Source organism: Dromaius novaehollandiae, chromosome 1 (assembly GCF_036370855.1).
Source record: "Dromaius novaehollandiae isolate bDroNov1 chromosome 1, bDroNov1.hap1, whole genome shotgun sequence".
Taxonomy (NCBI): Eukaryota; Metazoa; Chordata; class Aves; order Casuariiformes; family Dromaiidae; genus Dromaius; species Dromaius novaehollandiae.
The window spans coordinates 150,663,805-150,677,758 of record NC_088098.1 but is presented as its reverse complement, the minus strand read 5'-3'; the positions used below and the strand labels follow the sequence as shown (position 1 = coordinate 150,677,758).

The following is a 13,954-nucleotide window of genomic DNA, read 5'->3' as shown; positions in this document are numbered from 1 at the left end:
CATGCACTGTCCCCTCCAACACAGCCAAACTTTTTCTGCCTTTGGATTTCTGTTTAATTTGTAGAGTTGAACAGTGAGCAGTCATGAGCTGGCTGGGACCATTTCTATGTTGCTACTGGATGAATGTGGCCCTTGGGATTGGGCTTCTTCATATAAGTACTCAGCAGCAGCTGATTTTAAAGGTCTTTTTCCATAAACACTGGTGCAAGTAAGACTAAATCAGACTCCCAGAGTTCAAACACAAAGAGGATGCAAACACAGCCAACTGAATTTACTATGAAAATGCAAATGAATAATCACTGACGATTATTTGTAGCAGGGGTTTTCCAGTGTTACTGAGAGTGATCAGTGAACTGATCTTCTATGCTGCACTTGTACAGACTGATCTTTCAGGTCATCTAGAAATGAATCCTTTTCAATTTTCTGGCCAAAAGTGGAAAACAAACAAAAAATGTTTCCATTTGCTCTAGACATTTTCTGCCAGTCAAGGATAGGTTCAAAGTGTTTGAAACCTACCCCTGTTTTCTGCTAGGTAACAACGTTACCCTCTTTTTGCAGGGTAAATTGTATGTTATTCAGGCCCACGGCTGAAACAGAATCAACTGAAAAACAGCCTAGCAATTCTGAAAATCAGTCTTAAGATGACTCAAACAGGGCATTGAGAAAGCAAGGTACAGAGATTCAGGATATATTTTTGGTAGCTTGCTTAGCCAGTATCTATTCCCAATCACAGGACTCAATACACTTCGCTTTGGTAGCCTTTGTCTTTGCCAGTATTTTTCTCACGGTGAGAATTTCTCAGTTCTCTCAGCCTGCTGGTGCATCTCCACACACGAGGTCTATCTCATGCCAGCTACAACATCGGATACAATAGGAATCCCTTTCAGAGTGGGGCCTCGTCAGGATACTTCCATGCAGAGAAGTACCACTGGGTTAAATTATACGTGTAAAAACTAGCAGAGCTCTGGAAGAATTCAGCGGCAGTAGGGTTTATGCAGAGGCAAAGGAAGTTACAACACCCATGTAAGATGTGACATTTCCAGAGGCTTTGGCATGACTCTGCTCTGTCTATCTGCTACATACATACAAATGCACAGCACAAGCTTTTCGGCAGAACTGTTAGCCACTGTCTTGCTACAATGGGCGACAATGGTTAATGCGCAGAAAGCATCACAGCATAAGACTTACTCGTCAGCTGCAAGAAAACACTGTCTCATCATGTGGACTAGCTCTCATCTGTACACCTATGATAAAGGTATTTAATATGCCCAGAAACAGATATGGTCTGAAACATCCACGATACACAGATTCTGAAGCAGAGTTTCAAGGAGGATCTTATTTGTGCATTTCAGTGGTTGTTAATCGCATTCATTCACATTCCTAGCGGGCATATGGGGAGAGTCTATACAGAAGCCAGCCAAGAGGAAGAAGCAACTAAAATAAACAGATGGGTGGACAGGGAGGAAATAGTATTAAGTAGTTAAACACATAATATAGTGTCTGGAGAGAAAAATAAAAGGGCTAAGAAAAAAAATCAGGCAAAAACCCTTCCCTCTTTCTTTCCAACATACACGGAACAAGTGATAAGGACTCCTGGGGAAAATTGTAAAGTGTCTGCAAACAAATAAAAAGATTGTAAAGATGAATCGAAGGGACATAGCAGCACACAAACAGGGGTCAGACTCCATTTTGTGTTAGCCTGGAATAAATAAAAATAACTCTACTGGGTTTCAGAGAGGTTCTTCTAGATTTACACTAACATAATTGAAAGCAGAATCTGGCCCAGAGAGCAGATTCTTGAATTTAACCAAAACATTATGATAAAGTGAAAAATAAGCAGAGGCATAAAAAATAAGCATAGTGACGGACATAAACTCCAGCTGGTCAAATAATGAAAGACAGATCCATGAAGATGAGACTCCAATCTGACTTGTCACTACCAGTGGAGTTCATACTCTTCATTATTCTCCTAATCTTCTATTTAAAAGTTTAGTCATTTAGTCAGGGCAAAGGAACAATACCAGGTGAAAAATGTAAATGTAGTAAACAATTCACCAAATGAACCATCTGAACTATGCAGAAAAAACTGAAGAATTCATTATCAGTAATCTATAGTGTGCTGGAGAAGTAACTCATAAGGAGTCAAAAAATGCACTGTGTCTTTGATTCTGCTATTACTGTTTAACTAGCTCTGCTCTCAGTATGTGCAGGGCTTTATCATTGAACGAAGAGCAATACAGGTCTTCAACTCAAGAGATTTAAATATGCTTTATACAGAACACACAGAAAAAAAGAAAATCATGTGACTGTTAGCATTCCCTTAGTGTGACTGAGACCACTAATATCGACGGTGGCAACAAAGAAGGGAAGATACTTTCAGAAATATTTTGCATAGGCTTAACTCCATGTCCAGTTTAGCAAAACTCCCTTCCTAACATCACAGTACAAAGCAAGCAATAACACTTTTTACAGAGAAATGAAGAACTTTGAAGTGCTGGTAACCACAAGACAGAAGCATAAAAAATCCAGTATCTGGACTGGATCCAATCTGCCTGGTATAGTTTGAATTTACAGAATTTCACATTACATGTTAAAAGTACGTCTTTAGTCCGTGTGGCTACAAATAAAAGTAGATGTTGCCATTCCAGAAACCTCTACGCATTGCCTTCCTGCCTTTGTCTGTCAAAAAAGGAGAGAGAGAAAAGAAAAAAAAAAAAAACAAGAAAGATATGAAGAAACACTGAAAATAATAAAATAGGCCCATGTCTCAAAAATTATCCACTACCACTCACTTGGAGCATTCTAAGCAACGGTAATTTCGATTTTGTACCACAAAAGCAGGAAGTCTGCACATTTCAAAAGGAGGCAACATTTGCCACTTAGATCTATTTCAGGAAATAATGAGGATGCAGCAGGAGATCTTGGGATCTGCTGATCTCAAACGTGGCACTCTCAGGGCTCCTGGCCTCTCAGGAAGTTTGCACGAACATGAGGCGATGCTTTTTCAGACCTGCCGCCTTCTCTCCCATCCTAATAAGGAGAAAACTACTTTGGACAAAGTAAAAGTTTTAGATACATGTAGACCAAAGGGATTCAATCAAAATGGAGAAGACTGGGGAGATATAATAACTTAAATGAGCAGATGCAAAGCCTACCTTTCTAGAATCATTGAAGAAAACCCAGTATATGTATTTTCACTGGGAGGCCTTCCTTTCTCCCCCCCCTTCCCTCAACAAATACGGATACTCCTCACATTCACCCAGATTTTCCCAACCAAAACACACAGCCGTAGCTACTGTAAATGCAATAGTTTTGGGGTTTTTTTTTCTCCTTAAATATAAAAGGAAGTATAAAGGAAGGGGAGGAGCTGGGAGGTTTAATTACTGTCTTTCAGAGGTACAGAAAGGACTGAGGGGACTCATATTTATAGAGAGGCAACAATTTAATTTTGCTGCAGTTTACGAGGAGAGTGTGGAGTCAACTCTGTGAAAGAAAATAAAAACATGACTGCTCTGAGATTGCTTGGCTGGGAATTACTTAGGGCTGCTGCTGGGAGCAAGGAAAAGATTTCCAGGGGAGTAGGAATGGTGATATTAAGCCACAGGGTCTTATATAGAGGGGAAACAAAGTGCAGTGAAGCACAAAGTATGCTGTGCTCCTCAGGCTGTGCTGTGCTAGTGTTCTGCTAACTCACTGACTTCCTAAATCCAAGAGCTAGAAATTGCGCTGAATCTTCATGAAGACTTTGGAAACAGACATTTCTTCCATAGAAGGTAGGTGTAATTACAGAGTTAAAGTGCCCTTCTCTCCTATCATTATTTCCAAGTTTCGGAGGCTATACAAAAAAACAAACAAACAACCCCGCCCTCCAAACAAATGCATTAGAATAATCCTAGTTATAAGTAGGAAATAATTTTAAATGGTGGGATGCAGGTTTTATCCTCAGTTCATAACAAGCTTCTCTGTCGTTCAGGATGTTAAACATTTACCTTCAGCTGTCTCCACCTGTCCACCAAAGACAATAATATTCCTTCTATTTGGATTAGCTTAATATCACCTTATTTGTTGCAAAAGAGAACATTCTGTAGGCTTATGGGCTTACAGCCTTACAAGCTGCAAATTATGATGTTTCCGCAAACCATTCAGCCCTATATTTGTTTTTTTAAATGATATACCCAAATCTTTACCCTGCCTGCAGTATCCCTCAGAAGATGAGCACAAGCTCACACTAAATTCAGAGATAGATTTAGATATGAGCATTTTTATCATTCTCCATACTATATGATAGATATTGTTTTCTATGTTGAAAGCACGTACCTGAGATTTTCCCAGGAGCGGTTGTACCATGCTGATCTCTCCATTTTTGGATAAAATATTGCCATATTTTACCCATCACCAATGCACAGCAAAGGGTTTGCATGAATCCGTTGTTTTCGAGTGAATGGTTCTTCACTACAAAATGAGTGAATGTGGAACATGGATTTTATTTTCAACTAATTTTAGTATTTTCACTGGGAGTATATTTCACTGGGATTTTCACTTTTCAACTCGTAGATCTGAAAAGTTTTTTCTGTATTTTTTTTAGAAAAGAGTGGTACTACCCACTGTAGAGAAGATTCATAAACATAGACTTTATGTTTATGTTTAACTGCCACTTCTAAGAACTATGCAGACACATTATTAGGAAAAATACAGTCCCTCGGTTCTGTTCAGAAAACATGGGGATAGCTTTTCTTTATTATTATTGGTCAAAAAACATTAGTATTGACTTACAGATGGTCACCTATGCTGGAAGCTTATGAAAGATCTTAAATTGTGGAAAGATTATTCTAAATTTAGGGAAGCATCAACTCCCTAATGCTAAAGGTGGAGTCATGCTGCTAAACATATTAGTATTTCTTAATTCAAACACCTGTTCTGCCCGAAAGATACATAAAAAAGCTCTTATTTATTGCTTGCATCTCCATTTCAGATTTAATCTCACTATAAATTCATCTCATGTTAATTTATGTGCAAACAAAGACACACACATTTTAAATATCTGAAATGCTGGAAATAAACTTATTTTTAATTTTGTGCTTGTTTTCCATTTGTCAACCAGCAAATGAAAGGACTGAATAAATCATGCACTAATTGCCAGCGGTGCTAAATTTAGTGTGAGATCTGGAATCCTTTTGATCAAAACCGCTGAATATGAAATCGTCCTCAGCTCTCTAGGCAACTTTATCCGCCTTTCTATTCTCCATCTGTCAGTCACCTGGGAATTTGTGAACTATTCCATATGTCAGGCTTGTCAATCACAATGGAATGTGGGAACTATCTGCCTACTGCATAGGAATTCTCGTTAAAAATTAATCTGCATTAAACTAGATGTTCTATATTTTGAATACCATATTGTTTAGTGTTGCTAAACATTTTTATCTATATAAGACTAATGAGAAATTATATTTGACATGGTTATTCTGATATGTTTTTATAAGTTTTTTTTAGATATACACAGATTTATTTTCACTAGTTCTGGAAGAGTTAGGTAACGTTGGTTTTATCACCTACATCAGTTTCTCCTGGCTTTCTCAATCAATTCCTTGGGGTCAAGAATTTCAGACTCTTTATCTCAGCCCAAAAGTCATTTGTATTTCTAAAGAAACAGTGAGCAAGTTTGGTTCAGCTACTTTTGACTGGATGAATTTGAGGAAAAAAAGATTTTTTCCAGTCCCCTCCCATGTGTTTTGATTAAACTTTTCAAAAATTGAAGCTAGATGCTTTAAATATATCTTGTCTCATACTCCACATCAATGAAGACAAAACAAGGACATGGACACTTCACCAAATGAAAAGCTGCAGGGGGCTCTATTTTGACTTAAAGAAATCTTATTAAAAAGTTCTGTTTGCTTTCAATTTTCACAAGGAATGATTTAAATACAGCTCCTGTCACAACTAGTTGAGCTAGGGACATATTTATCAAATCTTCTCTAATAGTAAAACTTTCTGGAACACTTCAATAAAAGTTAAATTCGCATCATATTAAGTTGAGTTAGGTGTAGTCAACTGCAATTTTCTAAAGGAAAATAAAAAACATTTTGCGGCATCAAATAGCCTTCCCAAGAAATAGTCCAAGAAATCAGGTTTACAGTTGTGCTATAGTATTACACACTATTGGGTTTGGTGAGGAGGTAGTTTCCAGCTGGACCCAGAGGAGCCTTCTGTGACTTATTCCAGCCCTTCCCCTCATTGCCACACTTCTTGCTGACATTTTCCAATCACGTTCACCTACTTCCACTACTTGGCAAATTCAAGTGAGCTCTCTTTGCCAGGAGCTGAGGTTTCATTCACCTGAAGTTCACCTGGCTTTTCTTGCACATGGACAGGACACCCACTGAATATGCACATGGAACAGTGACTCCCCTAATCCACTCAGGGTGAAAAAAGCACTCATCTGCCCTTAGCCACTGCTACGTTAAGGGTTAGTGAACCTCTTATGAAAAATACTCAAATTATCACTGACAGAAACCTTAATTTTTGTACTCTGCCTTTTCTACTTCTGTGGCAGTAACATTACACAAACATGTCATTCTTGCCTCATTAAAAGAAAATGTAAAGCTCCTACATGTTTAAACTGGGAAATAAATACACATATCTCTGTATGGTGTTTAAAAACAATGAAGTATCAAAATCAAATTTCTCCTTTATCTTGAATATATGGAAAAATGTTTGAAGATAATTTAAAGGATATTTGCAAGCATAATGTATCAATTTTTAAAAAGTTATTTATCATGCAAAAAAAGCAGATATGTAATGACAAATGATGTTCCTCAAATGCTCCTTAATAATTCTAGAAAGCTAGGAGCAAAAAGAATAGTATTTTACTGTAATGAATGCTAATGTAAATTGTTTATCTTGTTATTTTCTATCTCAGTATCATTTGCTAGTGCATATAAAATAGTGAAATATACTTTTTATTTTAAATCCATTGTGATGATGTTACTATTGATTGCTATGTCAGACTTGAGAAAGGTCTTATATATCTTAGTTTGTCTGGTTTTTTCCAACTACATCACCTGGTCCAACAACTATCTCTACAAACTTTGCTTAAGTCCTACTTCTTAGCCTTACTCAAGACCTAAGCACATTTTTAGTTCATCTTCTACATTTACTGTGTGTTCCTTCCTATATTTTACTTTCTTTTTCTTTTTAAAACTTTGAATATTTGCACAATGAACACCTTGTTATTAGTTGTCTATTTATAAGTAACTTCTGAAATATAGAGACTGCATAGATGTTTCCAAGATATATTTTAGCGTTTTATGATTACATCACTGGTTTAAGTTCTTCCTCTAGGCTCCTTACAGTGTCAGATTCTAAAAGGTGGCATGTTATTAAAGTAAAATAATACACAATATATACATAATACTATAAACATATGCAGTGCCTTCTGAAGGCCATGTGCTACAGATGCAGCTCAAAGGATAACTCAGTTCTCAGGAACAAGGTTTGGTTCCAAATCCTCTTCCACTGTGAAAGTTAATCATGTATCGTTATGTTTTATTTTTTCCTCCCTTTTTGTCAGATTAAAACTCATGAAAGAGCTCTGTCTCTATTCCAACAACTACTTACATTTTTAATATCTCCTCCTAGTTAGGAGTGTACTTCAAGGCTTTCTGGAGGAACAGACACATCCCGTTGCTTGGAGAAAAGTCTTTTACTACAGTGACTTTTCCAGAAAAAAAACTAATAGGCTGGTGGGATAGTATTTCCCTTTCAGAATACAATGACTATTTGTATCCATCAGACTGTATCCATCTCAACATGTTGTCATTTAATCTATACATTACTTTCATGGCTTATTTTTGTTACCTTAAACTGTAACTTAGTATGTCAGTGGATGCCTCAAACTGGTGTTTGTCTAGTTGCTCTTCAAGAGGTAATTACCAGCAGCAATGGGACCTTATATTGACTAAGCAGCTACTGCATGGGAAAAGCACCTGCATCTTCCCCCACCTCCAAATGCCAATGAATTTAGGCAGAATTAAGGAAATTAAAGTTGAGCATCACCAGTGCATAAAGTCCAAAAAGCGTAATGTACTAGGAGACTGGTCATTTGGCCTAAGTTTATAGCTGCTCCAAACCTGTTGGCTGATCTAGACAGTCACCACCTGTCTCTTTCTCCAGCCATCACCTGCAAATTGTAGATCAGTCCTCAAGACAATTGACAGAGCCTGGAGGCTGAGCTCGTAAATAGCTCAGCCTCACTCTGCTTGGCAAATATATTTTGAAACATAAACAGTTCTAACATGAGGATTGATTCCCTGATTTTTTTCAATGAATTCTTTAACATAGAAGTTAAAATTGTAAATGGTTTCGTAAGTTTACTATGGATTGCTAAATATTTTTAACTCCTCAAGATGTACTTTAAGTTGACCAGAGCATTTTGATAGTCAATGTGCTTTAATGAGGATTTTATAATTAAGCATATTTAAAAAGTAAACTGCTGCAAATTAACAGAAATAATCTAGCCTTTTTTGAACTAAGTCATGCCAACGTAATATATATATTTATATTATATACAAAATTTATTTATTTTTGTTATTATTATTAATTACATTTATATATGTGTTTATTTATATATGCACAAATGCATACATGCACTCACAGGTCTTTTCTCTTTCAGTTGCACTGTATGTGTTATGGCAATGCTTTTTCCATTTTTCATTCAGGATACCCCAAAACATGCCTCATATTACCTTACAGTAATTGCATTACAATGGGTAAGAGGGTGATTCTGTAGGAAAATCAAACTACCTAAGGCTGAGCAAGGGCAGAAGAATGCTCTGTAGTCCTATGGCTTTGTCAAAAGCTTGCAACGGAGTAGCATGAGCTACAGTACGGACGTCAGAGAGCCAGTGACCAAAGTTATTCCAGCCTCTTCCCGCAGCATGCCTGCATCTGATCTTGGGCACAGAATATTTTCATTTTGTCTCTTGATTGTTAGAATATGGCTCTCTTGAGGAAAGATTTTTAATAGGGAGAGAGGAGTACTTTCCTCTCCTCCTTCCAAAGATATCACAAGATCTAAAGCCTCTATTTAAAAAATGTATGAGAAAAAGAGTGATGCTTAAAGGTGCTAGATATGTTTTATGCAAAGGTTGTCTGTCCTGCTCTTTACAGAACAACATCTTTGGTGAAAGCTATGCTTCCATGTCTGCATGTTTTGGGTGCAGCAAGTTACCCATGAAACTAGTGATTTATTGTGACTTAAGAGAAAACTAGACCTATGACACGATAGCTGTTAATATATCTTCCTTTGACAGTTACTAACCAAAACAAATAATATTTCAAAAAGGGTAGAAGAAATCATCTACCGATAGAAAGTGGGAAAGATGGTCTAATGAGAAAGATCAGACATCTTCCTAAGTTTATATCCAAGAATATAAAAGTTTCCTCCACCTATTAAGAATACATATTCACTCTGCACCATTAAAAACCCCAGCCACAGAGGCTATCCTGCTTTCAACCATTCTAATAGGACATTGACATGCTGAAGGGAGCAGCTGCTGATTCATAAAGTGCTGCAATTTCATTTTTTCTCGCTTATTAGTACAACTGGAAATAAAAAGATGAAATATAACTTATTGACCTTATTCCTTCCTAATTTGTAATCCCACTGTTTACTCTTGCATACTGCAATCACAAGTGAAATTCAGCATTTAACAAGCAGCCACTGAGTTTCTTCCTGATTTTAAGCTGAGGCATGGACTTACACATGTACATGTGCATACAAGTATGCGTACGCATAGACACCACACACTTGCACCAAATGGTTGACACAGAAAGCTAGACTTTACCAGACAGTGGAGTGTTGCACATAGAAATGTAAATTCTGAATACAAGGAAAAGCTGCGGTAAGTCTTATTTTATTTTTGGTGACCACTGTGTATCTCAAAATACATCAGCATTAAATTTTTAAATATTTTTTCCCTTTCCTTTGCCATCTAAGGATGACTTAAAACTTGTGCTGTTGCCTAGCATAAATCCTTTCCTGCTTCTTTCCCTGATTTCTAGCAATGAGTAAGTGTCACTTCAGATCCTGGCTGAAAACAGTTGATTGGCATCCAGGACAGAAAGGTCTCTCCCTGAGACCACATGAAGTTACACTTTGATGTGAAAGCTCAGCACTGATACTGAGCTTTCTTATAATGTCACATCTTCAACTAAAAATGAGTAGATGCTTAGCCCAGCTCCTCCAGTGCTCATGCCTTCCACTTAAGATTGCTGCTTTTCTGCTGTCGAGATTTTCAGTTGACAGCTACTCACGGTCTTCAGCCCAGTGCCAGAGATGGTCCTTGCTCTCCATTTGAAGTATTGGGATAAAGCAGAAGTCTTGAGCAGCTCTTGCCTTCCGTAGTTATAAGCTTTGGGCTCTGGCTCATAGTCCATCGTTTGCAGGACACAACTCTTCGTCTGCAAACAAACGGACCAACTCCAGACAAGGGACTTTACTGTCCATAAGTGTCACATTCCTGTTAAGCTGTCTTTCAAAACATCTAGGCTCAAATATGACTTATAGTTGCTTTTATTTATTTACTGGGGGGTGGGGGGGGGGGGGGCAGGGGGAGAGGAGGCTATCTTGTCTGCTTTAAAAACAGTGGAAGAACACCAAAGCAGCACTTTGAAAAATGTTACCATGTATAAATAGCACTGCTGAGAGCATAACACAGGCTTTGTTGTGTTATCACACAGCAGATTCAACAATATACTACAGATCCATATTGTCAACGGAAATGGGAGAAAAACAGTTCAACAAGAATGCTTCTTAGGAAAACTACCCAATTTACTTGTGTGTGTCTCAAGGCCAAAGCATCTTATCTTTGCACAAATCATTTTTCTGTAGTAAGAGCAATACTTTTTCAAGTGACTTTCTGTTGTGTGTCATAACAGGCTTTCTATTGATGTTGCCAAAAAAGCCTCTACCATGATTTTAAACTAAAAAGAGTACACTTTTTTATTCTAGAGAAAAAAAAAATCATATACCAGAAATATTTTCAGTATTAAGCATGTAGAATCAGAGCAAATACATGTTTTCTGTATTAGTAATAATGGCTTTTCTTCTTTTGCTATAGACTGCAAAGATGAACCTTTTATTGCACTGCTTTTGGGGACTTCTGAGATTACTTTTATCAGTTTGAGAACAAATCTTCCCTCCCCAATAGAAGAAATTTGTTCAGACAATAATGATTGCTTTTTATTTTGTAGCCATTACTTGGTTACTTTGCCAACGCACAGGCATTGGCTCAAGTATACAAGACCAATTAAAACAGGAACACAGGCAAGAAAACCTAATAATACTTCCTTCAATTTATTAGTTACGGTAAATGGCTTACAACAAACCAAAAAGCCACTAACAGATTCTGAGACGGATGCATTGCTTCTGTACTGTAGATAATTAAGTGTTTTGGTGGGAATTTGTTCATAGGACTGATATACAATTAAACAAATTTGTTCACATATCATGTTTCATTGAAGTCTGTATGAGTCTTCTATGTTTGGCAATGGGTCCTGATCCTAGATGCTTTTATGCCTGATTAATTGTCAATATTAGGCAGGAGTTTGCTCATTAGCTCCTAGCAGGGCACATCTCAAATTGCAGTGAGCTCCATTTAGAGATGATATGATAACTGTTAATAAACTGCCTTTTTTTTTTTTTTTTTGTGAGCCTCAGTTAGCTGGTTGTATACATACACACACACACACACACAATATATATATGTATATATACACACCAGTTAGTTCCTTGCAAGAATGGAATAAATACAAATTATTCCCTTGTATACAAGTTGTGGCTGCTAGTGCTGCTAACTTATTCAGGGCTCCCTAGTGAATAAAAACATCCCAACATAAATTTACTGTGTATTATTCATGCTACATTTTAAGTTTTCAATCTGTCATGTCAACTGCTTTAAATCATATCTAAACCGATGTGCTAAACAGATGTCACTTTTAAACAAAAGGAAGTAAATTAAAGAACATCTTGCTGTACAACAGACATTTGTTTTATATATTCATTTTCCAAGGAATTCATTTCTTGATTGAGAGAGATAGAAGGTTGACAGAAAAGCAACTGATAACACAAACTATTTCTTTTCTCAGATCAATTTTGCTTCCTAACTAGTAATGCTACAGTGTTCAACAGTTCAGCCTTAGTGATAAAATCCTACTATTCCCAGATCATGAAGTATCATGTCTAAAAAGTAAATATGCTTTATTGACATAATTGGTCCTAGATTTTGAAACCTCTCCTAAAAGCTGAAGATGAAAGTCATATGACATTGTTAGTAAAAGTCTTTGGCCAACAAACCCATGCGAATCAACAGCAGGTTACAAAAGTGAATCAGCAGAATTTCCGTCATAAAAGATTATTCTGTGTGCTGAGCACTAAACAAAAGAACACTGGAAAAGTAAAAACAAAACAAAACACAGCAAAACAAACACCACCTATTTCAGCCTCATGTATGTGTAGGACCAAAGGTATCAAAGTAGCAGTAAAGGCTATTTTTTAAGCATAAAGCAGTAAACTAAAGCTGTGATCTAACTGCTCTCATTCTTCAATGGGACAATGCTGCCTCCACATTCTCTGACACTGTAACTACATTTTAGAGATGACAATGAGAGACTTGCATCCTGAGGTCTTCTGTAGCAGTAAGTCTAAAGAGATGGTGCTAGAAGTGCTCAAACATGAGAGGGGGCTGTTTGTGTGTTTTTTCAAGGAATTCCACTAAGAAGCAGAGGTTATCAAGTTGAATCAATAAAACACTTAATCCTTGGTTTAACTGAAAAGAACTACAGAAATATGAATATAACTAGCTATGCAGATCTTTGTTGGGAAGTATAGGAAAAAATAGCAACAGAGATAAGTAAATGGCCTTTCTAGTACCCAAAGAGAAAAAAATTTACTTCATATTTTTTACAGTATTTGCCAATTGTTGTCTTCCAGTATCATAAACAATACGACATTAACTCATATTTCAGTAACTTCAGTAAAAATCTTTCTTGATAATAGCTTGAGAAGTTAATTGCACAGTCAAAATGTATGATGCTAATGTAAGATCAAATATGGTTAGAATATGGATATATCAAAGAGGTGCCACTAATACATTACTGGAACACCTCCTTAAGCTGTGGCAGGACTGACTGCCAGGTGGGGTTCACATCATCAGACTTGGGAGAAGTAACCTAGCATAGTTATCTCCAAAACTAAAGCAGTTTCCAAAGGTGATTTTTCAAGATCATTAGCTTTTGGATAAATCTAAAACTTGTCATTTCTTAATTCATAACAGCTATTTCTTCGCTCCAACCTTTAACTTGTTCAGCTCCTACCCACTGGAGGGATATATTTGGATGTCATATAGAAATACTCTTTGGGACTTTGGTTTTACAGCCAAAATCTCTTCTGCCAAATCTTTTCTGCAAAGAATATAGAAAGGTAAAGGAGTTTGGTGACTACCAAAGAAAACATAGGAGCATGGCAGACTCACAAATCTTCAGAGATCTTCCTCCCATCCCTCCACATTCAAGACTGTTGAATCAAGATACACCTGTGACACAAATTGAAAGAGATGAGGTCACATCTTCTGAGGAACAAGCTACAGGGTGGTAGAAGTCTCATGATCTGAGATCTTTACAGACTGTTAAAAACCTGGAATCTGAGAGTTTGGTAAAGCCTCAAGTGACTGATCTAAGGATTAATCTAAACCTGTGACTAAAACACTTTTGGGACTTGTTCCAGCTTTGTGTACCACACCACTTATGTTAAAACATATACTAAAACGGACATGTTTGAATATTGCACTATGGGAAATTGGTCACTGCTGAGAAAGTGCAGGGGCAGGGGGGGAGGAGGAAGGGATTAATTATGGGGAAATGCTCTCTTCATCAGAGGAATTCATTTTGGAAATAATAT

The 13,954-nt window shown here is 37.0% G+C and overlaps 1 long non-coding RNA gene across 1 annotated transcript in view; it reads right to left on the bottom strand.

Annotated features, from left to right (window-relative positions):
• LOC135329923 (uncharacterized) overlaps positions 1-13,591 on the bottom strand; it is a 54,717-nt gene extending 41,126 nt beyond the window's left edge. Inside the window, exon 1 of the long non-coding RNA XR_010391589.1 lies at positions 13,530-13,591. This is a non-coding gene — a long non-coding RNA (uncharacterized LOC135329923). The remainder of the gene's footprint in view (positions 1-13,529) is intronic.
• Between the last annotated feature and the right edge of the window lie 363 nt (positions 13,592-13,954).